Source organism: Vulpes vulpes, chromosome 10, assembly GCF_048418805.1.
Source record: "Vulpes vulpes isolate BD-2025 chromosome 10, VulVul3, whole genome shotgun sequence".
Taxonomy (NCBI): Eukaryota; Metazoa; Chordata; class Mammalia; order Carnivora; family Canidae; genus Vulpes; species Vulpes vulpes.
Window position 1 is genome coordinate 91,569,695 of NC_132789.1, and position 26,533 is coordinate 91,596,227.

The 26,533-nt window shown below is 38.1% G+C and overlaps 1 long non-coding RNA gene across 2 annotated transcripts in view; it reads right to left on the reverse strand.

The window, feature by feature from the left end:
- Positions 1-151: 151 nt before the first annotated feature.
- Positions 152-26,533, reverse strand: part of LOC140594251 (uncharacterized) — a 47,964-nt gene continuing 21,582 nt past the window's right edge. For both annotated transcript variants that reach the window (XR_011994989.1, XR_011994990.1), the window contains 3 exons: positions 20,280-20,491; positions 2,487-2,648; positions 152-1,939 (listed from right to left, as the gene is read on the reverse strand). This is a non-coding gene — a long non-coding RNA (uncharacterized lncRNA). The remainder of the gene's footprint in view (positions 1,940-2,486; positions 2,649-20,279; positions 20,492-26,533) is intronic.

Genomic DNA, 26,533 nt, shown 5'->3' on the forward strand with positions numbered 1-26,533 from the left:
CCCACAGGAAGATTGACTGGAGGTACACATTTGGGACTCATTAGTTGTGCAAACTATACATGAAGCCGTGAGCACGGATGTGATTTAAATCTGTGAAGAGAATGGAGAGAGTATCTACAGAGGGACAAAAAGGAAAGAGCTAGGAGGAAGTCTTAAAAACATCATATCTAAAGTCAGAGGATGAAGGCAGACACCTTTCTGAAAGAAACGGAAAGAGGTCACCCAGGGAGATAAGAGAAAGCAGAATTGCAGAATTATGTGTCCATGACAACAAGGAAAGAGGATTTCAAAGAGGAAGAGATGCTTGAGATTTTCAAATGCTACTTAGAGGTCAAGTAAGATACACTGAAAAATGTTCATTGTGTTTAGTGACATGGATCCTGAGGGTTCTTACAGACATTCTTTTCATGGGGTGATAGAGTAGAAGTCAGAATTGGAGTGTATGGTGTGAGGATGAGTACAGAGAAAAAAGAAGGATTGGAAGCAGACAATTTATTTCGAGAAGCTGAGCAGGGAGGGCCAGAGGGAAAAAGATGGACTTCGTTGGGCCTGTCCTAAAGAAGAACTCATCCAATTTGTTTTTAATCTATACAATTAAAAAAATAAAATTTAATAGAGCATTTAAAATTGGATGATTTCACATAAAAATCCAGCTGTCCTTGAAATGTCCACTAATCTGACTACACAGATTTATATTACTGCCTCTCATCTGCCAAAAGAGAAACAGTTTGGAGAATTTAAATAACTTGCCCAATATCCCAGCTAGGAGGGGTTGAGGCTCGGCTGAAACCATGTCTGAGGATTTCAAGTCCTGTGTCTTTTGTATAATTCCACCCTTGATTCCCATGAAGCTTTCAAGATCACAAAGTGTGCATTCCAGGGCAATTCTGGAGTGATCAGAGGCACCCATTTCAGACTTTTCTTTATTTGACCCTGACCTGGAACCAATCTGCACTCTTACATGTGCAGGGTGAAATCAGAGCCCTACTGTCTGGGGTTCTCTGCCCTGGCTTCTGCAATTTCTGGGACTGAAAGAAAGTTCCTGTTTGATATGGTCAAAAGAAAGCCGTGGAGATCCCTGGAGACATTTCTCTAAGGATCAATGACTGCAGATGTGCGTACACACTGTCAGTCATGACTCACTAAATGATGAGAGTCAGAAAGAGTCAAGAATCCAATAAGAAATAAAGTACTTGGCCAGCTTCACGTTTTATACTCACAATGGCTGCCTTCCAAATGTCTGGTCTCTGGGATGGAAAGATCTTTCCTTAATTCTGGTATGGCCCTCAGTTCAGGGGGAGCTACTGTTCCAGAGATCAATAAAACCCAACGTGAAGACTATACTTTCTGCATTTACTAGGGAAACTCTTAGCTACTCTTTTTTTTTTTTTTTTTTTTTGTGGGAGGGGTAGCTGTTGTTTTATTCAAAGAACCTACATTTTACTTTAATTCTGTGATTCTTACCTGCTACAGAGAAGACATAATTAATGTAATTGATTATAAAATTAAATGTTTCCTTTCATAAGCATCAGAACTTATTTGTTTTTTAAGATTTTATTTATTTATTCATGAGAGACACAGAGAGAGAAAGAGAGAGAGAGGCAGAGACACAGGCAAAGGGACAAGCAGGCTCCATGGAGGGAGCCCGATGTGGGACTCGACACCGAGACTCCAGGATCATGCCCTTGGACCAAAGGCAGGCACTAAACTGCTGAGCCATCCAGGGATCCCAGAACTTATTTTTTAAAAACTTTGTTTTTCTATATTGTAAACTCTGGACACACATGGAAGAATTATTAAATGCCTTTTGTTTTCAGAATTAGTTGGGTGTTTATTTTCCTTCTTCTTTCCCACCATCCCATCACCTTTCTGCCACAAGCCTGGACAATGCAAGAGAAAAATTACTCAGCCTTCCATTTGCAGACCCTCAGGAAATGTCCTGAAAATGGCAAACATTTATTAAAAAGGCAATCAGTTTGAAATTTTCTGTCATCTTAATGAGAACTTAAATCAATAGTTTAGAATACTAGAAATATATTTAACAATAAATAAATAAATAAATAAACAAATAAATAAATAAATAAATAAATAAATCTACAAGATATAGAGAGAAATACATTATTTTATTTTGAAAGCAAGAGAGGATGTATTTTAGTTTTGTATCCTTCTGAGAAGATAGCGAAGCATTATCACCACAAGAAAATATATCCTCCAAAATGAAAAACTGTATTTCAGAAATTTAAATTAGCACAAATTCATTGCTGATGAACTAATAAACTATAAGCAATTAAGTGTTTTCATTAGATTTATGTATTAGTATCTCAGGCAGTGAAAGTAAAAATGATTTTATTTCACATGACCCACTATTAAATTTTCTCTGAAATACTTCCACATAAATAATTTAGGCTAATGCAATAAGATGTATTTCTTCCATGAACCTAAAGGAATTTTATTTGAACACACTTAAGAAAATAAATGTGAGGTACCTGGGTAGTGCAGTTGGTTAAGTGCTCAATCCTTGGTTTCAGATCAGGTCATGATCTCAGGTTCCTAGGATCAAGGTCTGCATCAGGCTCCATGCTCAGTTGGGAGTCTGCTTGTCTCCCTCTGCCTCTGCTCCTCCTCCTGCATGTGCTCGCTCTCTCTCTCTCCAAAATAAATAAATCAATCTTTAAAAAATTAAAATAAATCTCATCCTTAAAAATTAGCCATCCCAAATTTTTATCTGACACATCAAAGAGTCAAATAACAGTACATACTTCTTGCTTATTTGTGAACTTCTTGAGCATAATGCAAAAACCATGAAGGTTACTATAATAGCCTGGCTTCCTGGAGACCCACTCTGAGGTGGAGGTCAGAGGTTAGCATGCAGAAAGTTTATCAGTGAGTGTCCTAAGAGTCAACACCTGAGAAAGGCAAGAGAAGGAAGGAAGAGTGGACAGAGGGAGGTGATGGTTGCCCTACAGTCTCAACAAAGGCCTCAGTCAGCCTAACACTGAATTCTAAAGCTGAGATGACCCTTCAGAGCTCTCCTGATTGACACAAGGGACCTAGATTTTTAGAGCCCATGTAAATCAATACTGGACATAGACCTCTCGGGGATGAGAATATGACCTTGTGCCGTGTTGATTCTGTTAGTAATATTCAACCATCATTCCACAATGAGGCCCTAAGAGTCCCATTTTAACAAACTGATCTAGAACATTTGGTATTTAAAAAATAGATAAGGAAACCATACATATCAATCATCCAGGCTTTTATGAGACACGAATTATACATGTTCTAGCACTTATACAAGACTCTAAAAGACCCTGACTTAAATCTCTCGTAGGTCATGTTCAGCTGGTATCTTTAGTGATACAGTCAAACCTCACTTGACCAATTTAGGTGACTGAAGTTACTTACAGAGCTTGCTTGTCAAATCAGAGTCAGAGAAATCAGAGATTTTATCTGGTATCCAATTTTACTAAACGATTATAAGGATGCAACAAGCACAAGGCTCAGTCAAAACAGCCATCTGAGACATCCATGGCAGCTCCCCAGATTCTGGCTCAGAATAAATTAATCCTCTAAGTGAGTTTTATGGGGTACCTCATACAGCTGGAACATTTAAATATGAAACAACTCCAAGGAGTGGTATTGCCTGCATTATCCAGGAATCCATGTCTTTTGGATCCTTGGTTCTATTTTTCCAGGAAATCCTTAGCTAGAGGCATCCTGCTAAAGGCATGTTCAAAGTTAAGGGCTTTTTTTCATAACAAAGAACATTAGCCAAAGGTCAAGTTGACAAGGAGATGAGATTGGGTCACTTACTTTCTTTTCTTTCTGCCAGGAACATTCCCACCATCCATAAAAGGGGGTGAGAGGATCTCTGAGCATCTGCTTTAACTCCTTCTCACAGTCACTTAATGTTAAAATGCACAAATGGGACAAAAAGAGAGTTCATTTACCTCTAGGATATAATTTATAAACCAGAGTGGTACAAGTAAAACAGAGATTCATGAGGTTATGCAAATGTAAATAATGGCATAAATATAAGGGAGAGTACATCACCTTGGGTAAAAATGGTGAGAGGTCATCATCCAAGATGAAATGGGGCACTATGGCAACAAAGAGATGGAAAGAGGGGTTGAGATCTCAAGACAGTAGATGCTCACCACATCCTCAGAAAAGAATTGGAAGGTCAAAGTAGGTCAAGGTTAAGACTAACAGGTTTTTAAATTATACTGTGGGTTGTCTATCCACCGCAGAGCCTACCACTTACTGAGTTTCTGAGAAGAGAAAAAAAAATGCTGATGAGTCAAAAAAACAAAAACAAACAAACAAACAAAAAACCTTGAAAAAGTCTCTTGGGCAATTTGGAATGAAAGGTAAAAGGAATAAAAAGAAACAACCTGGAAACCGCATAATTCTGAGGCTATACCTCAAACTTCCTTTAACATGCTTCCAAAATACTACTTCTACTTCCTTTTTCTATCTCTTTCTACTCCTCCATCTACTCCTCACTATGTCTGAAGACCCTATCCACAACCAAGAAATGACCCATAGGCTTTTCAAGAAAATCTTTAAAATAATTATATGAATGTGCATAAAAACATCTGTCAGATCTTAGATCTGTGCACTTTCTCTCACCTATTTCTGAATATTTTTAAAGAGTGTAAGAATCAGTTATGGTCTGCCTTTCATTTTCCCTCTTTTTTTTTTTTCTTCGATGCAATCACAGACACAGTTCCTAGAAATATTAATAATATTCTCTTAAAGGAATTTTCCAACACAAGGTCAAAGATAGATATTTAAAAGATAAAAAACTGCTTCAGGATAAAATTATACTCCAAGTAAGTTCTGTGAAAATACTTAATGGAAAAGTCAAGTAATTTATTCTCTAAAAGATTTGTTTCCTGCTGTATAATCTATGAAGAAGTTACAAAAAAAGAAAGAAAGAAAGAAGAAAGAAAGAAAGAAAGAAAGAAAGAAAGAAAGAAAGAAAGAGAAAGAAGGAAAGAAAGAAAGAAAGAAGAAAGAAAGAAAGAAAGAAAGAAAGAAAGAAAGAAAGAAAGGAAGAAAGAAAGGAAGAAAGAGAAAGAAAGAAGAAAGAAAGAAAGAAAGAAAAAGGGAAAAAAATGTGAACCAGCAGAAAATTACCAGAGAGGAAAGGTAGCAAATATATTTCAGGATAAGCAAACTGAACTTAGATCGTTCATACGTCAGATACTTTTCAAACATCAGAAAGCACATGACCTGCTAGGGGGTATCAGCCGAGAAGACCCGCTGATTGGCATTTATTTGGCAAATAACTAAGAACCCAGGGTCGGAGCTTCAGGGGGGCTGACAAAATTGGAAAGCAGATGTGAACTCAGAAAATGGAGCTCACAAAATACTGATGACTGTGGCTCAGGAGCACTATCGCCACAGGCAGCCCGTAACCTAAGCCCATGCCAACCTTGCCACACCCCTCAGCATGACTTCGATTTCGCTTTAAGGATCTCCTTGTATGGAATCCTGCGTTACAGAAGTAGGTGTTAGGGAAGGTTTTGGAGGAGAGAGGGAAGAGGGGGCTTTACTTTGCACACCTACAATAATGTGTGCAAAACCTCTCCAGCAAACATACAATTCCTCTCCAATTTCTCTTTAGCACAACTAGCCGAGGAGCCTTCCCTCCCCTCTGACTCCTCCCTGGTATAAGGCCTAAAATTCAGGCTCAAGATTGTATGTTGCCTTGACAACTATTGAAATCCAGAGCGCATGGACTGGCCTTCCTCTGCTGTGGCAGCCTGGATCCCTGAGCCAAACAGCCCTCCGTGTCAAAGAGACCAGGTGTGGTCTCTGCTCGTCCCTGAATAGCAGGTTGCAGTTCCCTGCCAACCAGCAGAAGAATTCAAATGAGCTAATGACACCCTCCCACCAGACCCAAGGGGCACCCATTCTGTAGGTACTCTGAAGCCTGCCTTCCACAGCCCCTGGGCTGTTCTGACTGCAACCTGGAGTAGCCTACATGACGTGCGGTGGCCTCTTCCCTGAGCTGTGAGCCTATGTGACTGATAAACTGCTCTTGTGATTTGTCCAGTAATCCCCATAATCTGGGGGCAGGAATCCCTCCACCACCAATGGGGTAAAGAGGAGGTAAATAAAGCCCTGTGCCTTCACCACATCAGCCTCAAGAATTGGCACTTCCAGTCTCCTTCCTTCCTTCCTTCCTTCCTTCCTTCCTTCCTTCCTTCCTTCCTTCCTTTCTTTCTTTCTTTCTTTCTTCCTTCCTTCCTTCTTTCTTTCTTTCTTTCTTTCTTTCTTTCTTTCTTCTTTCTTTCTTTCTTTCTTTCTTTCTTCTTTCTTTCTTTCTTTCTTTCTTTCTTTCTTTCTTTCTTTCTTTCTTTCTTTCTTTCTTTTCTTCTTTCTTTCTTCTTTCTTTCAGATTTTATTTATTTATTCATGAGAGACAGAAAGAGAGAGAGGCAGAGACACAGGCCCAGGGAGAAGCAGGCTCCATGCAGGGAGCCTGATGCGAGACTCAATCCCAAGATCCCGGGATCATGACCTGAGCTGAAGGCAGACACTCAAACACTGAGCCACCCAGGTGCTCCTTCTTTGTGGTCTTATCACCTAAATGTGCATACCTCCACACTATAGTTTAGTCTCGGCATCCCCCTCCTCTCATTTTTACATTTTATCCTTTATTTTATTTTTTAAATTCTTAAAAAGATTTTATTTATTTATTTGAGAGAGGGAGAGAGAGAGAGAGAGATGAGCAGAGTGAGAGGCAAAGGGAGAAGTAGTGCCAGATGCAAGGCTCCATCCCAGGACCCCAGGGTTACCACCCAACCCAAAGGCAGACACTCAACCACTGTACCACCCAGGTGTCCTTCCAGTCTTTCTTAAGGATGTAAATCTTTAGAAAGAGCTCTGTTCCCTCTAACCTTCAAATGTTCATTGCACCATGTACCACTTGAAGAACAGGGTAGGCCAGTCGGGAGGCAGACTTCTTGAGCACAGGAGAAAGATCCTCCAGTCACCTGACTCCACCCTGCCTTACACTGCAGTAAAGATGTTAAACAGCATTTTGTTGTTATTTTGCTTAAGGACTATAAAACTGAAGTTGGATTTACAATGTGAAATATAACTGCCAAGAGACTAGCCACTAGTATGCTTTCACTAATGCTTTTTCCTCCTCTGTGCAGATCTAAATGAAAAGTCAAATTATATTTAGGATTCTTCATGCATTCAGAAAAACGGAGATTATTTGTATGAATCGAATATCCAGTAGAAATAAATATAAACTTCCTAACAGTCTTCGGTGTATTTTTTAATGTATTGCCTCACTTAGCCTTCGAAAAAAACAAATGAGCAGTTACACAGAGTTATGATCTCCGTGGCCCAGATGAGAACACTGACGCACAGAGATTGGGTAATTTGCCCAGGGTCACAGGGTGATGAATGATGGAGCAGAATCGGAAACCAAGACAACACTTAGAGGTTATTCTCTGCTTTGCTGTCTCTTCAATCATAGGTGCCAAGAAGCAGGTAAAGCCTGGGAGATCCCATAACACTCATCCTTATTTATTATAAATTCTCTAATTCTGTCTCTCCCAACATATTGTAATTTCTTTGATTCCAATCTCTTTGACTCCCTAATGTCTCACTCAGAATATGTCACGTAGTGTCTACGCATATGCCATAGAACATACAGATGACTAAGTGAACAAATATTTTAAAATGTCCATTCATCTCTACAATCATGCTGCAAACTGTCTGAATTCAGTTTATCAGGCTTGTATATCGGTGTGTTTCCTCAAGACTCTCACTCTATTTTCCTGAGATCTAGGTGTAACCAACGAGATATCAAGATCTCTGGTGTGGGAGGCACGTTAGTGGTTCAATCGGTTAAGCTGCCAACTCTTGACTTCAGCTCAGGTCATGATCTCAGGGTCATGAGATGGAGCCCCAAGACCGGCTCCCTGATTAGCAGAGAGTCTGCTTGAGATTCTTTCCCTCCACCCTTCCCCCCTGCTCATGCTTTCTCTCTCTCAAGTAAATTAATGAAAAAAAAAAAAAAAAAGGATCTCTGGTGTGGGATTCAGCCAAAATTATCTTTTGTGGGACATGAGTCGACAGCACACCTTTACGTGATCTCCTCACTTCTCTACTCCCTTAATATTTTCAAGGATTTTTTCCTAATAAGTAACATGCCTATGAATCCTCATCTCGGGGTATGCTTTGGGAAACCCGCCCTAAAACACCATCTACAGAGTATGTTCTCTTTTTCAACATTGTAAAGTTAACTACTCTTGACCAGCTTTAAACACACTAACTTGGCCAGGCTTGTCTTGCTCTTCTTGTCTCTGGCACTAAAATATTGCATGTTTATGTCACCTTTTGCACATGCCTAATTTTATCAGTTATGTGTTAGCTTTATAATCTAACTTGGAATTTTGGTGTTATCTTGATCTTGCTCCCATACTGTCTGCAACAGATGCTCATTTTATCCATGTAAAGGTATAGAAAGAAACTCTTAGCATTTTCCAACTATTTTATTACACTTTCTAATATTCCCAATAACTTGTATTTAAGCAAGACCATGATTATTCTCTCCATCTTGAAAATGAGAAATCTTTGGCTCAAAGCAGAGGCCACTTGGCCGTGTCCTTAGAGATAATGGAGCTGAGCCCCAGAATTCAGGTTTTCAGATTCTTAGACCAGTGCTCATTCACATATTTATCAGTCACTTCTTGAAACTATGTTTTGCCTACTGGAAGTCACTAGGATTGTTCTTACATGTTCTTAAAATCTCTTAACTCTGCCACTCTCTATCAAGTACCAAGTAAAAGAACATGGAACATCAGAGCAGCCTGAGACATTTAATTCTATGCATATGTGGCAAATTATTACATACGCATACTAAATTTCCCAGCTGTCATTTGTATGCGGGATGAAGTCATGGGTAACTTGCCCAACAATGGTTACATCAGTCTGCAACAAAATCCAAAATATCCCATGGCGTGCATGTGAAGGTGTCTGAAAAGGAAAGAATCTTTCTGATCTGAAAACAGAATTTGGATCTTCAAATAAAAGTCTTGTATTGGATTGCACATCCTCTGCATTAAATCAGGTTACTGTGACCTCACACTTCAGAGTTATTTCATTTCTGGATTTTTCTCAGAAATTGCCAATGGCAGAGAAATGAGAAAAAAAATCCATATATTTTGGTAAAAAATTAAAATACAGTTATCTCAGCCCTTATAATATTATTTGATATGTTTATTCCTCTTTCTCATTCATTCTATGGGTGTTTCTTTACAATCTTAAAGTAAAATAATGTATTTGATAAAATAATCATAAACTACCTTATATTAATTAGAAACCAACCCGTGAACATGTAGGAATTTATTGAATCTTCTCACTATTTTAAAACATTTTATGTCAATTTTCCACTGAAGATTTTAATTCAATTGCATTATTCTAAAATGTGATATATATATACATCTACATGTACCTATATATGGTATTCATATATGCATATATGTAGTATTCAGGGGAAGATGGAGGGATTTTTTTAGAGTCTTGATGCCTTTTCCTTCTATACAGAAAGTTTTTCTTTGCAAACAAGAAGGGTTGATCAAAATAAGAACACTATTGTCTTTATGGGGGGAAAAGTCTGCTTGCATTCCACTCCAAAAGAGAAGTTGAAAAAGCTATTTATTTCTTCTTATTCTAATATCAATCTTTTTAATTCTAGCAATCTTTTTAATACATTTAGTTTTCAATGAGACTTTACAAATGATGCCAAATCAATATATTCAATCAAGTCAAAAATCTTTATTGAGTGCCTATCACATGCCATGCACTCTCCTAGCGTCTGAAGTTATATTAGAGAACAAAACAAAACCAGACTCGTGGAACTTTTACTTTGGTGAAAAAGTACAGACTATATAATACCAGATGGTGATAAAAAAAAAAAAAAAGATGTCATAAAAAGATTAAATTCAGGTAAGAGGATAGTGTGTGATAGCGGAGATGAGGATAATTTAGGTAGAATGGCCAGAGCAAACCTTGCCTTGTGGAAGCCCAAAGGAATGAGTAAGTCAGTCATGCATACATCTATTCATGACTGGAGTAAAGACTATTCCAGGCAGGAGAGCAAATGAAAAGACTGTAAGGCAGAAATATGCCCAGCATGTTTGAGGAATAGGAAGAAGTCAGTGTGGCAAGAGAAGCTTTAAAAGATGAGTTTTGAGAAGAATAAAGGATGAGGTCATGTAGGAACTAGGAGTTCTCAGTAAGGACATCACTTTTACTCAAGATGAAATAGGAAGTTATTATAAGGTTTAAAGCTGAGGAGTGACACAAGCTGACTCAAGTTTTTTCAAACTTTTCTAACATCTGACTGCTGCGTTGAGACTCTACCTTAGGGGGATAAAAAGAGAAAGCTCATGTGGGAAGCTACTGAAATCATTCTGGGGAGAGAGAATAGTGGTAGGATGCATGAGCTGGGAAATTAGTTGATGCTGAATATACGGTTTGATGGAAAAGCTAACAATGTTCGCTGGTGGACTGAATGGGAGGTATGCAATTAAAAAAGAAATAAAGAGGAACTCACATCATTTTGCCTAAGCAACCAGTAGAATAAAGTTATTTTTTTTCTTTTTTGGGTAAGAAAGACCACAGGAATGGTAGGATGAATGAAGAAATGAACAGTTAGATTAGATACCCAAGGGGGTGAGGACATCTCCTAAGCTATTGGACCAGCGAGTCTGGAGTTGAAAGGAAAATCTGGGCTGGAGATAGGAAAATCTGGGCTGAGTCATCAGTGTATATAGACAGCGTTTAAAGCCATGAAATTGGAGAAGATCACTAAAAGGACAGTGGCGACACAGAGACAACAAGAGGTAACTTTGAACTGCATGGTCTTTATCGATGTGTGTGTTCCCAACCGAAAGTCAACAGTATGACTTTCATGTGGGCTCCAAGACTCTATTCTTGTAGAATTGATACAAAACAAATTAAAACTGGCAGTACCCAGTCATCAAGGTTTCTCACTTTCTTGTGTGAGACTAATGTGCAGGTTGCAAAATACTCTAAGTTCTAGGGATCTCTACTCATAATGATTTGCTCACAAATTACTGATTGATTTTGATGCCAAAGAGTGATAAACTCTTGGGGGAAAAGAAGAATCATACAGTGCCAAATCACGTAACTACCGCCAACAATCTTTCCCTGTTTGATAATTATCCCCAAATATTTTTACATCTTTGCAATTTTCTTCCCCATAACTAATCATTTCCTTTTACTTAAGATGCCTTCTTTGTTTCTAACCATAGTGAACACATACATATACTGACAAACCCAGTGGGAGTGTGTGTGTGTTTAATACATTTCCATTTTAATGTGAAATCCTCCAACATTCTTTTTAGTTTGTTCAAAGCATTGATTTTGTAGAAACAAAACTTTGATGAAACACACAGAACCACAGGAGATTTAACATGCTATGGTGGTACTTTAGGAGAAGTGGCATTTGGTCTAACACAGAGAGAGACAGAGAGAAGGTGGCAGAGAGGAAGAGAGAGATCTTTAATAGAGAGACAGATAATATTAAAGCAATGTTAAACCTATTACATAATACTAAAATTTAACCAATGTACTCAGTTCATTATCTTGTATATTTTAATGTATTACATTATATATAATAAATATATATATAATAGTTGTATGTGTATATATATATTAAGTTTAGATTGTGATATATTTCAAGTAGGCACTATACACAAAAGCTCTTCTTCCAACAAAACTTTTTTTTTTCTGGCACTGATTTGTCACACCAGCAACATTTCAGCATTCTTAAACACTTGGATAATTAGATGAGAAATAATTTGTTGTTCATATGGTATCCAAATTCTTAGCATCACAATACTAGAAAGAAAACAGAGTATGTTGATAAGAAACAGTGTCGAATCCAATAAACCCTGCTTTATATACTTTGTGCAATGAACATTTATATTCCATTCATCCCCAAGATAGTTGAAATGATCTGCCAACAACAGCTGTTACGAAAAAATGACTGTGTACCACTTGACATCAATATGGCAGATGTGTGTACTCGCTGCAGCTGTCAGGCTACAAAAGAAAGAGCAGCGAAAACCTACCAAACTGTGCCCACAAACAAACAAAAATATTTCACATTATATGCAGATTAGAAAAAAGAAATCCCAAACACAAGGGACAGAAATGAGGTAAGATGGCTGTTTTGCAACATGTGGACTAAACTAATAAATAGTTCATTGTGTTCCTCAAGATTGTTTTGGCATCATGAAAAAGAGACATATATCTGCTTCATATGTCTATCCGTTGCTTTTGCGGGATACTAGGTTCCGGAGTTCACAGCACGACAGATCATTTGCTTTTGCAAAGACCATCACCACGGATCCACCATTCACTTGTCCTGAACCTTACACACAAGCACACACCTGTAAGCATACACGCAATAGCACTTTACAGCAAAAGACAGCAAGACACATTTAACCGTGTTATTGATAAATCCCCCAGAAAGCTTTCCCTGGAGCACATTGCAGCCAGCAGATCTGACTGTAAATGATAAGTCAACCCCTTAGCAATTACGGTGTCGGTTCTTGCTGTCCATTTAGGATTGCTTGGGTTTACCATTTAGGGTTTTTTTTTTAATCCTTTTATGGGTATCTCTGTTCAAAAGAACAAAATGGAATGCATGCGTGGTTGTTCTAGTGATGGGTTTGGTGATGGATTCCATCAAGGTAAACATTATTCTCTATGGACTCCAAATTCATCTTTCTTGTCTTAATGTGGTTAAGGAAGTGGCCAAAAAATGCAAGGAAAGCAATTGAGACTATTTGGTGACTCCTATTTCACCAGGGAAAGGCAGAAGGCAGTCAGGAAGCACATCATACTTGGGAAGAAGGAACTAAGCGAAAACCCCCGCAAAGCATCTTCCTATAGCAGAAATCAACGCTACACTCTAAGTGACAAAAGCTTTCCAAGCCCAAGACAGTATGATTCCAATAAATGTATACAAATAATAATAAACAAAGATTACTGGTCCGGGAGAAAATACAGAAATTAACATTTTAAGTCTGCACATTAGAGTTGGGAGGTATTTAACGAAAATCCAGTTTTTCCAATAGATTTTAGTCTATACTAATGTAAAAAAGTGAAAAACTTTAGAAGTGTCTCCAGTCATTCCAGACATTTTTCACTGATAAAAAATCAAAAAGGACAACTTCCAAGTTTGTAGAAATTGGCTGGGACTCGGCAACTGGCAATTGGCGGCAGATATTCATTCCCTCCCCCGTACTGAGCCTGGTTTTTGAGCCATAAACCCTTTGAAGTCCATGGGAGTTCTACATGCAGAGGTTGCGTCTGGTGAATCTGGCCTTTGTGTTTTTGCTCCCCACCCCGACACACATTTAATAAATGTTTAGTGCTGAACTAATATATATCCATGTAGCATCTTCTGCTTTTCTTCATAATATATGAAAGTTGTATTTAAATTATATAATCCAGAGAAAATACTAACCTGTATGACTTTCATAAGCAGAAATAATTCAACTAAAATTACAAATACGTACTATGCATTAAGCAAATAGTGCTTAAATATGTACTATAGGTACTACATAGAATGGGAAAGTAAAATTTTAAAATTTTCATTTTAAAATGAGTAAAAAATGTATGTATAAAAACATTTATATATGTGTATATATGTATATATATGAATGATCCAGAAAAGTATTCCAATTAATTTATAAATTAGCTTTCGCTCTCTCTGTCTCACTCCTCCTCCTTCCTTCTCTCTTACCCTCTAACTCAATCTCTCTGCTCCGTGTCTCTGTCTCTCTCTGTCTCTCTCTGTCTCTCTCTCTTTCTGTCACTCTTTCTCCTAGTTAGAAGACTTTAAAAGTTGAATCATTTGGCCTCAAATTTTCCACATTAGTGTCTAGTCTAAAATGGAATTTCTTTTGAAGGCTTAAGCAAAATCCACCTAGTTATTTGTGAGTTATGTGAAAAATAGAAGAAATATGTTTCTCCAGTTATAAAAAAAAATATTAAGATTTTTCTTTTTGCTCATGTAAGTCAATTGGAGCCAGAGGTACAAACTTCAACTTGGAAAGATTTGAATCCTATTAAGGAAAGGAAACATCTGAATTCAGTGAAAATCTTCTAAGTATTTTTATTCTTTATTTACGGAATTTAAAAGAAAGCTGGTTTGAGTAAACCAAGTAAAACATGTCTATCTAAAAAGTCACAGAATCATTTCTTAGGGTAGTCATGGTGCATATCTGCATGCATGAGCTTGTGAACTCTCTCTCTCTCTCTCTTTCTCTCTCTCACTTTCTGCTTCTCTGTCTCTATCTCTGTCTCTCTCTCTACCTTCTAAAGCTGAGAGAAATTAAGTGAAAAAACATATTGCAAAATTAGAGGTAAAAATATTAAGAACTTCAAGTCAGGAAATGACTAAATGAATAATTCGTGAATAATGGTAGACATAAGTGAGGGTTGTATATATGTGTAAAACATTATTAACAAAACACTAGGATTATGTTGGGATTGCACTTCGAGTTTTTCACTTCTTAATTCATAGGTATCACATGCAATCCTGTGCCCTGCTCTCATTCCAGATTAATCCAGCCCTGCTCCACCCTCTCCCTCAGCCCCGTTTCCATTTCCAGATGCTTTTAGGTGGCCTCTCCGGCCGCTCCAATCCTATGGTTTCAAGAAACCCTGTGTACTACAGTTTATAAACATCTTCTACTTTATTTCTTTACATGGTTCAAGAAAGACCAGTTTTCCCAGACTTTTTACATGGAAACCCCATCTTCTCTCACTGTCTTCTCTCTGAGACATAAGTGAAAGGGTCAACACTTAGTCTCCATTTCCTCTTTCTAGCTCAAGGCACTGGCTTTGACTCCTCACCATCCTCCTCCATCCTTTGCATTCTTTGGACTGTAGATCACTCCTTTATATTAGTAACATGTTTGCAATGAGACTGAAAGTCTCTTACAGACTTTCCCCATCCCTTCCCCCCTCTATTTCCCTCACATCAGAACTGCATCATCATTTCTATGGATGACCGTCTCCATGTCCTGGTTTTCCAGCTCCCATACTTTAGTAAAATGTTGGCCTCGGCCTTTTGATTCCCATGACACTACCACAGACCAAGCTCTCTTCATTTGCAACCTATCGTATTGCCATGGCCCCCAAACTAACTTCTGGGCTCGGAATTCCTCTGCCTTTCTTCAATTCATTCACCATCTTGATTTCTAGATGCAACTTTAACTATCTACAAGCACTTTAATGCATGGTTTCTCAGGGCATGACTTCCAAATAACCACATAATCAGATTTCACCACTCGAGCTTAGTCTGTAAACTGCGAAGTTTATCTGACTTACTGCTATGGAAGGTAAAAATCAAGGAGCACCTGGATGGCTCAGTGGTTGAGTGTCTGCCTTTGACTCAGGTCATGATCCCGGGGTCCTGGGATCAAGTGCCGCATCAGACTCCCCACAGGGAGCCTGCTTCTCCCTCTGCCTGTGTCTCTGCCTCTGTGTCTCTCATGAGTAAATGGATAAAATCTTTAAAAAAGAAAAAAGAAGGGTAAAAATCAGACACTTTTCTCCCCCCACTCTTCTTTATTATTCATGTTATTATTTTTTCTTACTTTTTAACTTCATATACAGTACTTATATACAGGAGCTTTACAGAGTATTTCTTAAACAGTTATTCTATAAGAAGAGAGATGTGAAATTATTACTTCTGGAGAGTGGAACAGCTTATAAGGCTTTTGCTCTTTATTCTGTACCTCCCAGTCTAGTTACGTGTCCTTGAATTGCTTGCGAAATAAAAATAAATAAAACGGATGTTCGATCATGACATTTACTTTCAATGACTGTTGATTTTCTCAAAAAGATTAGCCTTTCTATACCTCATCCTGTTGAAATTCAAGTGTACCTCTCCCGTGTAACCCCCAGACCTCAGGACCTAATCTGTTTTTCTGCTTTACAATGTTATTCCCTACTTGTCTTAACAGTTCGTCCCAAAACTGTGCAACTTGCCCAGAACTATGCCCTCACACTGAGGGCGGGCTTTATTCACCAACAGGCCACACACATCCAGCATGTCATGATGCTGTGCCCCCTATACAATTCTTGATTATTCATCATAGCAAATCTGTCCAGAGGAAGATCAGGTGTGTTGCATCCTCTAGCTAAGGCACAGTGAACAAAAGCCCTCCATACAGCCAGAATTGTTTCTTGCACCCTAGCCTTGTCCCTGCCAAGCATACTCTCTTCCAAAGAATTCCCTCCTACCAGCAGCAGCAGCCACATAGGTAAAGCACAGACTTACACAGGGACAAACTCACACAGATAAGGACTTGATGTTCAATTTCTCTGTTCCCTCCAGCTCTTCTTGGCAAGATTGTAAGTAGCTGCAAGACAAGAATTTTTTTTTTCTTCATGAAGAAATGATTTAAGCTGAAGGAGTCAAGAAGAATTTTGACAACTAACAATATGATGGACTCAAAAACCTGCAACATACCTCATTTTAGCACCACTCCCTACTTTGGTAAGTAAATGTATACATTTTTCCCCCTAATTCAGCAGAGTTCTCATTTGAGGGAATATCTTTTCTTGCATGCTTTATTCTCATGTTTAAATAAAAAGAATGTTTTCTTTCACCGTGTGTGTTTTTCAAAAGTGAACTTTCCATTTCATGTTGTGGATGACAGTGGCCAGCCCAAGTTCCACGATTCCCTAGCAAGGGTCTGGTCCCCAAATCAGATGAGATGTACTCATCACTCAGTCTAGGCAGCCATCCACCAGGTGGAAAGTCCTCAGGCTGCATGAGAGAAACAGCCAGAGAAAGAAACTCACAGCCAAGGAAAGAGAATATAATATTTTGAAATATTTCAAAAATGTCTTATGGAGAAAGGACAGTCTCTAAATTTGGATAGAAGAAAAAAGATGAAGAAAGCCACATTTTCCATTTTAGCAGCCTAAAATATGTGTCCCTAAGGGTGTTCTCCATCAAATAAGAATATCAAATTATTCCAGGAAAGTTTGTCAAATCTGCAACTTCAACACAGAATTTCTTTACAAGCACAATATTCTTTTTTGTAGCTGTCAGTCATTTGATAATCCTGATGCACCTTCTGTTCTCATCAGAGAGTCTGAAATAGCCGTGAATCCTGTCTTTGATGATTGTGGTAGAACCAGAAAGGAAAACAAAAGATCACCTAGTTCTGCTTTCCTCTGCTTTCTGTACTCCATCCACATCAAATCTTTTATTCCTTTCAGTTCACCCTACCTCTTCTATCTCTGAGCCAATGAACTTGCTGGTCCCTCTTCCTGGAACAAGCAGCCCTCTTCACTTATCTAAAGCCAACTTACCAAGTACATCTCATGTATTATCCGTTCACTCTGCAAACATTTAGGGCAGGCCGACTAAATACCCAGCACTATTGGAGACACAGGTATTACATCAGTGAGCTCCTGGGCTCCACATTCCAGGAAGGGGACAGAGGCAATAAATAAACAAATAATATGAAGCATCTCAGATGGCAATCAGTGCTACAGGCAGCAATAAATCAGGATGAGAAGAAATGGGGTTCTGAAATAGTGGTGGTGGCTCATGGAGTGTGGTCAAAGTGTAGCTCTTCAATGACATTTAAGAAAACATCTGAAGAAGATGAAGAATGAATCCGATGTGTATCTGGGGCAAGACTATTCCAGACAGAATGATCAGAAAGATTCTGAGGGGCACCTGTGTGGCTCTGTTGGTTAAGCAGCTGACTTGATTTTGGCTCAGGTCATGATCTCAGGGTTGTGAGAGCAAGTCCCAGGTCAACTCTGTGCTCAGTGGGGAGTCTGCTTAAGACTTTTTCTCTCTCTGTCCTTCTGCCCGCCTCTCAAATAAATAAGTAAATCTAAGAAAGAAAAAGAGAAGGAAAGAAAGAAAGAAGAAAGAAAAGAAAGAAAGAAAGAAAGAAAGAAAGAAAGAAAGAAAGAAAGAAAAAGAAAGAAAGAAAGAAAGAAAGAAGAAGAAAAAGAAAGAAAGAAAGAAAGAAGAAAGAAAGAAAAGAAAGAAGGAAAGAAAGAAAGAAAGAAAGAAAGAAAGAAAGAAAGAAGAAAGAAAGAGAAGAAAGAAAGAAGAAAGAAAGAAAAGAAAGAAGGAAAGAAAGAAAGAAAGAAAGAAAGAAAGAAAGAAAGAAAGAAGAAAGAAAGAGAAGAAAGAAAGAAGAAAGAAAGAAAGAAAGAAAGAAAGAAAGAAAGAAAGAAGAAAGAAAGAAGAAAGAAGGAAAGAAAGAAAGAAAGAAGAAAGAAAGAGAAGAAAGAAAGAAAGAAAGAAAGAAAGAAAGAAAGAAAGAAAGAAAGAAAAAGAAGAAAGAAAGAAAGACACACACGATGTTGGGTATGTTTGAGGAGTTGCACAGACACCAGAATGGCTGGAGCAAGGGGTCAAGGAGATAGGAGTCATCAGAGGATTTTGAGCTAAGCAATGGCATAAACTGAGTCCACATTGGAGTTGTGGAGCTGTGTTGGGAACAGGTAGTGGGTGGAAGGGGACAAACAAGGACAGTCAGGAGACTTGCAATGATCCATGCAAGAGATGATGGACACCTGCAGCAGGTGGTGATAGTGCTGGTAGTGAGACATCACAAGATTCGGGATATTTTGAAAGTACAGCCTGACAAGACTGACTGAGGAACCGGATGTGAGCCTCATGTTAAATGTGACGTCCTCAAGGAAACCTGATGTCAGGCCAGGTTAGGACGTCCTGCTATGCACTTTCAGGCAACTTGATATCTGTCCTTGTGAACACAGTGCGCCCTCTCAGTGTTTATCTTTATACTGGTTGTTGTTTTCTTCCTGTAATCCCAGCTGCTTTCATGTACTAGATGCCAAATAAATACCCTATGAAATTATTCAGGGAATGAAAAATTATAGCATTTGTACATTCCTTTACCACTACTTTTAATGATTTCTTGAAACTTGGTGACCAAGAAACTCCCATTCGCCCATCAAAACCCAATTCACATATCACCTGAATCCTTCCCCTTCTCCTTTCCCAAAACAGAATTAATCACTTCCTCCTCTCTGGTTTTGTATCTTATAAGATCGCACTTATTGCCATGGATCACAATTTACTTTGGCAGTGTGGTGAAAAAAATTTTTCAGTAGATATGCTCTTAGCAAACTAGGCTGTCTAATGGACAAGGATTTCTATTTCTGCAATGTAATAAACTCTCCTAATGTACTCTGGCTTCCAGAGTAAGTGCTATGCACACAAATGCTAGTGTAAGTGACTGTTAAAGACGACAGCAAACAATATATTGAGCATTTATGACGTCACACTCTATGATCATTATCTGCCTAAATGATCACATGTGCTTTTCACAAAACACTATGAATTAAAACAATCATTACTTCATCTTACAAATGGGAAAACTGAGTCTGAGGTGCTTGGCTGATCTCCATAGGCAATAACTATTATAGCCAGACTTCAAGATTGTTACCGAACAACCTCTGTGCTCTGCTGTCTCTACAAGGAAAAGGCTTGAGTTCCATGTCCACCCCAGACACAGTAGATTAAAATTAAGGTAAATCAAGTGTTCAAAAAAAAAAAAAAAATCAAGTGTTCAATAGGAATAGGAACTCGGACCCCAAAGCTGAAGCCAAAACTGGCCATGTTGATATATCTCCCAGAAATTTCCAGAAATATGAGAGGCAATCAATTTCCCTTGAGTTATGTAGTGAAAGCACTGACTCTACCAAATTTCAGTTCCAAAAGATACACTATTCCTCAAGAGGCACTCGTGCTACATTTATTTTTTATGCTTACCTCTTTTAGAGCCTCCAGTTTCCCTGAAGGAAGGGCTCCCCCTATCCATTTTGATGATCTGCTACTCAGCAAGGTCTTATTTAGCTTAGTAGGAAAGATTCATTTGAATCTTCCTTCTTTTGTGGGGGGAGTCAACTCAAAGCTAAAGCACCTGAATGACTGGACCACAATCATGCAGGTCATTTTGTTTTTCTGTAATAAAACTTTACTCTTACACAAATCTACACCTTTTAAACAATAAAAAGGAAGGCCCGCTGATGCCTAGGAAGAGGGCATGCAGGTCATTTTTATCAGGTCCCTTGATTCCTGGTCTAGTGCCTGATATCAACCACCATGTTGAGAATCATAAAACAGAGTCATGAACAAGAAAATTCAGACACAGGAAAGAAGAAAGTGAGGGAGCATTTGTTTTCTTAAAACTTACAACAAACTCGAGATGCAGGTTCGGTTACATTTCCCATTTAGCAGAGAAGCACCTTCTTACGGATACTGCAACGTATATAGCTCCTGGGTGGACATTATCTTCATCTAGTAATACTTTTTAATATGATTTCTGCTCCATCCGTAAATTCTCCCATTCAAGTCTGGTGGCATTGGGACAGTATGGTCATTTGTATTCCACTGAATGTCTATTTCCTAGAGTGTGACAGAAATAATCTTCAATATAAATGACTCGATAACTCATTATCAGATACTTGGCCAGCACCCTACCTGAGGCTGACACCTTAAAAAAGCAGAATGGAAACATTTTATAGCCAAGAATGAAATCGAGAACCAGTAAAGTATGTACATATTTTTAAAAAATAATAATAATAAAGCAATAAGCAGATAAACTGCAATGGATTTTCAAACATGAATTTTTTAAAATGCAGAGCTTTGAGGGATGCTTGGGTGGCTCAGTGGTTGAGTGTCTGCCTTCAGCTCCCCACGGGGAGCCTGCTTCTCCCTCTGCCTGTGTCCCTGCCTCACTGTGTGTCCCTCATGAATAAATAAATAAAAATCTTTATAAATAAATAAATAAATAAATAAATAAATAAATAAATAAATAGCTTCAAGTTCTGGCAAATTCTTGTAATAGAATGTATCTTACAATTTATGGACACTTTCTTTCAACATCTACTCCTGCCACAAGCACAAAGCTCTCTTGATATCTTTCTTATGCCTCTTCCCTCCCCACATGTCCACACATATTTGGTGAAATTCCTTCACATGTGTTTTTTAATTAATAAACTTGCAGTTATATTTTCCTTAACACCAAGTCTTTGCCTGAAACAGGCTAGACATTCCCTACAAATGGTTATAGGTTGAATTAAATTTAAGCATTAAATTAGTTCAATGCACTAACACTTCCATGAGGACTTCTTGTTTTATATGTCTGGTCTGGAGGTACAGCATTGAATAATGAATTTCTTTATGTCCTCAGCTAACCTCTGAGATTGCTTTTTGGCTGCAACTCCGGCTGTTAATCTCAATCATATATTCTTTAGTTGGATATAGCACTTTTGTGTCTTCTGGTAGACTATTTAGGGAACAATCCTGAACATCTATCATCTTAAACTCTGTTTCTATGTTGTCTGGGGCTTCCTAATTATGTAGATCAGCCTGTGCTATACTTGCCACCAATTTATCCCTGAGAGAAAAAAAGCTCTAAAGCACTTCTGAGAAATGACTATGGGCATAGTCACTGGTGTCCTTTTTGGGCTAGTGCCTCATAGGTTCGCCCTGCTATCCCAGAAGAAAGCCAGAGCTATACCATTCAAGAACACATCTGAACAAGTGACTGAACCATGGCTCTTTTAGGCCAGCTGCACTCTAAATGACTCCTTCCTCATCTCAAAGAGGTGGTAATTCTAGAAGAGGTGGGGGAAATAGGTGATGGGGATGAAGGAGAGCACTTGTGATGAGCACCAAGTAAGTGTATGTGAGTGTACATAAGCAAGTGAATCTAAGCTTACGGAACTGTTGAATCACTATAATGTACACCTGAAACTAATAGTACACTGTATTTTAACTAACTGGAATTTAAATAAAAACTTTAAAAAAAAGACGTGGTAATTCCAACCAAACTTGATAACTTTATTCGCCAGACACACCGGTAGCTCTTAAACCTTAAGAGCAATCAGAATCACATGGGGAAACCCTATTAAATACAGATTCCTGGCACCAACCACTAGAGGCATCAAATCAAATGGTTCAAAATGATGACAAGAAATCTAAATTTTTAACAAGTACCCCATATTTTATTGAGACAGGTGGTCTTTGGGTTATAATGTGGTGAAAACTACTGGCCTTCCATCTGTGTTGCATGCCATCATGTTTCTATTATCTCAAGTTTATTATTTCTGTGAATTAAGGAGATGAACAGAGACTCCACCAGCAGAGACTCAGTAAAGCTTTTGGTCTCCACTCGCTAGAAAAGAACACTGTGGAGAATTCATTTCTGAGGGTACCTTTCTCTGCTGTGAGCCACATCAGCATATATACTGGCAATAACTTGTTTACTGGTATTTACTTTCTAAATTCTATAGCTATTGTGATTTTATGATATCTAATCATGCCCATAATTAAGTCATATCCCAGCAGGTAAATTTTTTCAAGAGCACTAATTTGCATAGTAAAGTCCAACGTAATCACAATATAGGATAAGCCACAAATACAGAAGAGAAATAATATTTGGTAGGAAAAAAATATGACTAAAATCATAAGACATTGAGGAAAAATGATATAACAATTTGGCTTTTCCCTTAGATGTTAACCTGATCTCAGTCTTACTCTGTTTCACTAAAAGTAAGTGGCTTCTCAAAAGCTTATTTTCTGCTTTCATATTATATCCAAGTTACTAGGTCAAGAGATACACAGTGAGTTAGAGAGGAAGGGCCCCAATACTGAGACACACACAACGGCAAATCTTCCAAGAACCTCCAGAATTTACCGAGTCTGCAGGATAGCTTTTGTGATCTTTTTGTGTGAAATCCAGTACTGTGTCAGCCTCCTAGGGTCTCAAGTGCGCCTTTCTTAAAAGACCTCAAGATTTATTCACCCTAGCTTTGAATGAGTGAAAATGTGTTTTGTTGAAACTTCCCAAGAAATAACTGCATTTACTATGGAATCTTGTATTGTTTATGGGCCTGATGAAAGCATTTGGCATTTAATGATTCCCAGACTATTTCAACTTAAAAAAAAAAAAAAAGGAGAAAGAGAAAGAAAAAGAAAGAAAGAAAGAAAGAAAGAAAGAAAGAAAGAAAGAGAAAAGAAGAAAGAAAGGAAGAAAGAAAGAAAAGGAGAAAAGGAAGAAAAAGAAAACAGAAGAAAAGAAAAGGATGGTGGAAGCCAAATGTTTTCAATGCTAAAAGCAAAATATGTGGTTTCTGAACACCTTACAAATGAATTAATGCAATGATTTGCCTCAGATGTTGTGAAAAATTTTAATGACGGTTGACTTGTTCAAATGAGGAAAATGAAACATGAGAAGAAGTGACTGAGAACAAGCTATCCAGGTGGCCCTCTGAAATTCAAGTCTGTTGCTATTAGCTCTGGTTTAATTATCTTCCACTCCCTCACAGTTTTCCCACAAATGCTAATACTCCCTTTGAAATCTCAGCCCCTGCTTCAATCTGCCCATTTATCGACACCCTAAGAAGTGATGTACTGTGCTTATTGTCCAGCCAATTAGAGGCACCACACGTAGTGTAGAGTAACAAAAACTAGATATTGAATGGCTACACATACTTTTTGGAATTTCTTATAATTAAAGAAAAAAAATTACCTTTCTGGTTTTCACCAGCTTATATACGGGGAAAGAAACCAATGTGAGTTTGGCTTCAGAATATTGATAAGATAAAGGTAACAACTTACATGAGAGAAACACCTAAATCTCATTACTGAAATTAAGTTATCTCAGAACTGTGGAGACACAAGACCTTCCACCGAAGGACTTTCTCATCTAAATATGTCTTCAGATGTAAGAAATCTGTCAGTATTGATTGCAATACCAAAGGTTTCGTTTTATTGAGTGGGAAAGCCAACAGAATTTATGCACTTGCTTTGCCAAAATTGCTTAAGTTTCGAGGAAGTTAAAACAACAAAAAAAATTCTGGAGCACAGCGTCACAGTGGACATTCTTTTCATTCCTGATTTTACTATTTTCAAGTCAGAGAAATATTGAACTCTAAATGCACAAGCTATGAAGGCTCATTTATGGCTTGAAAGTATCTAAAATGCAGTGATAGCAAAACATAAAATTTCCCTGGAGCTCTTTCTAGCAACATGTTGGTTATAGCAAAGTTAGATTTTCACACCTCTCACCCCTCGTTGCTGCATGTCTTCTCTTCCTCCTGGCACCCCAAATCCAAGGAGTGTCTCCATATCCTAGCCTAATGTCTTCAGGGTTCCCAATGCAATGGCCTCTCCAGAAACGCCCTCCCTGACAATAATGTATGCTCCAATTAACCTCTCCCTCCAACTCTTCCAGTCTTTCCAATCATGGAAACTCTTTGGATCTGAGCCAGCATTTAGCTAACTTTTGGGGATTAAATACCTATAGTAGTAAGAACTCTTTTCTTTTCAAATAGTGAATTCCCTGATCAACTAGTTTAAGCAAAAAGATAATTTATTGGCTGCTTTCACTTAGAAAACTAAGTGGTTATAAACTAGTCTTTAGACACAACTGGATGTAGGATTTCAAATGACGTCATTAGGAATCTCACACCTATTTTTCATATGTATCATTTATTTTTAGGTGGGTTTTGTCCATGAAGAGCAAAAATGGATCCGGAAAGCTATAACTGTATATACTTCATACCTACAATCACAGGAAGATAAGGACCCTTTTTCTTAAAGCATGCATATATTTCCCCTCAAAGGGGGCCTTGATTGAGTCAGCTTGGATTATCTCACCAGACTAAACAGCCCCCAGGTTCAGTAGAATGGGCCTATGATGAATCGGTAAAGACCAAGTCCCCACTCTGTGGCATGGAAGAGGTGTCCCGATTGATAGCCCACCCTCCGAGTGAGCGAGGTTCACAAAAGGAAAAGAAAGGCCATTCTTTTTCATGCCACTGAGGATTGAATTCATCGTTAGAGGTGTTTTTATTCTTAAAAGATTCTTAATACTAAAACTATTTTCTAATTGGTGGGATTGCTGGTAGGGTGATCAGGATGTTGGAAGCATTATTTTACTAAAGAAGCCTTCCAGGGTCCCCTTGAGGATGTCCTATCTTAATTTGCTTTTTATTTCGCGATCAGGATGACCTAATTCCCCAGGTGTACTGGTCCTTGAAAATATATGGGCATTTATCCCTTTCTAAAAGACACTTGAAGAGTGAATCAGGGGTCAAGGTACAAAGATACACACGTACTTCTAATCTACTCTGTAATCCATACAAACAAATTTACTGAGGACTTTGTCTCCAGTTCCATTCTGAAGCATTGTTATAAACAAAATCATCCTCAGTAAATGGAGAATCATATTATTGTTGAAGCAATCAAGTAAAAAGGAAAGGAACTGTGGAGGATAGATTTTTCTTCTCAAAATATAATTCTTCAATTTCAATCTTGATACCTCTGATGAAAGATCATCTTTACTTACTTTGTTATAAATTAGACAGAATCTTGGAATTAACTCTTAACAAAACTATCCTCGAGGCCTCTTTGAACCTGATATAATTTAGATTGTATTTATTTATTTGGATACCTATCCCGTCATTAAAGATAATGAATTCTTGACAAAGAATCATAGCTCGCAGGCATAGATCATTAGGTAAAATCCTGTCCAATTTTTTTTTTTCCTAAAAGACTATGAAATCTGGCATGGAACACCTATGGAGGTGCTATGTTTACAGCTTACAGCTGCAGCATTACAGAGAAAGGCTGGAAATGATGTGCTGCCATTACACGATAAAAAGTAGTAAGAATTTATTGTAAGATAATAGAGTTAAAACATTTCAATAAATAGATTATGATATTTATAACTTGAATTAATATGGAATGCTAAAACTCAGTACTCTGCAGATTCTATGAAATCACAAATTGTCCATTAGTTATTTCAAAAACTAATCTTTTTAAAATGCCTGGGTAGTGTTGAAATATGCCCAATTCATCTAGAGACTCTCATTCATTTCTCTCTCTTTTTTTTTTTTTGTCTCTCAATCTCCATGTATGTGTACACACACATACACAGATGGATTTCCATTGTATTTAATGGAAATTGTCTTCATCACAAAGGGACTTGAGACAACTTGCACAACTGAATGAGACCTGGGCCTTGATGTCGCATGGGTCTAAAACTCAGTGTGAAGCTTCCCAAAGTATTGTTGCTCTTTAATAATCCATTCTCCACATAGTTGTCAAAGAGCCCAGGTAAAAGAATGCTGTGGCAGTGCTTGGCCTTGGATTGTCCATAAAATATTTGACCATATGCATAACATAGATGAAAGCAAGAAGCCCTGGCAGCTATTGTAAAGCAAGTTGAAATGAGGCAGATCATAACTTTTAAAGAGTCACTGCTAGATAGCCTCAAACAATGAGGCATAAAAGTGGGTGGTTGGAAACCACAGCAACTGCCAGATCTTCACATAGCTTTAAAAGAACTAGTTTGGGGGGGTGGGAGGTGGGGGGCTGAGCAGACTTCAGGCTGTCTGGAAATCCTAAAAAGAAAAAAAGTAAAACTTCAGGTGATAG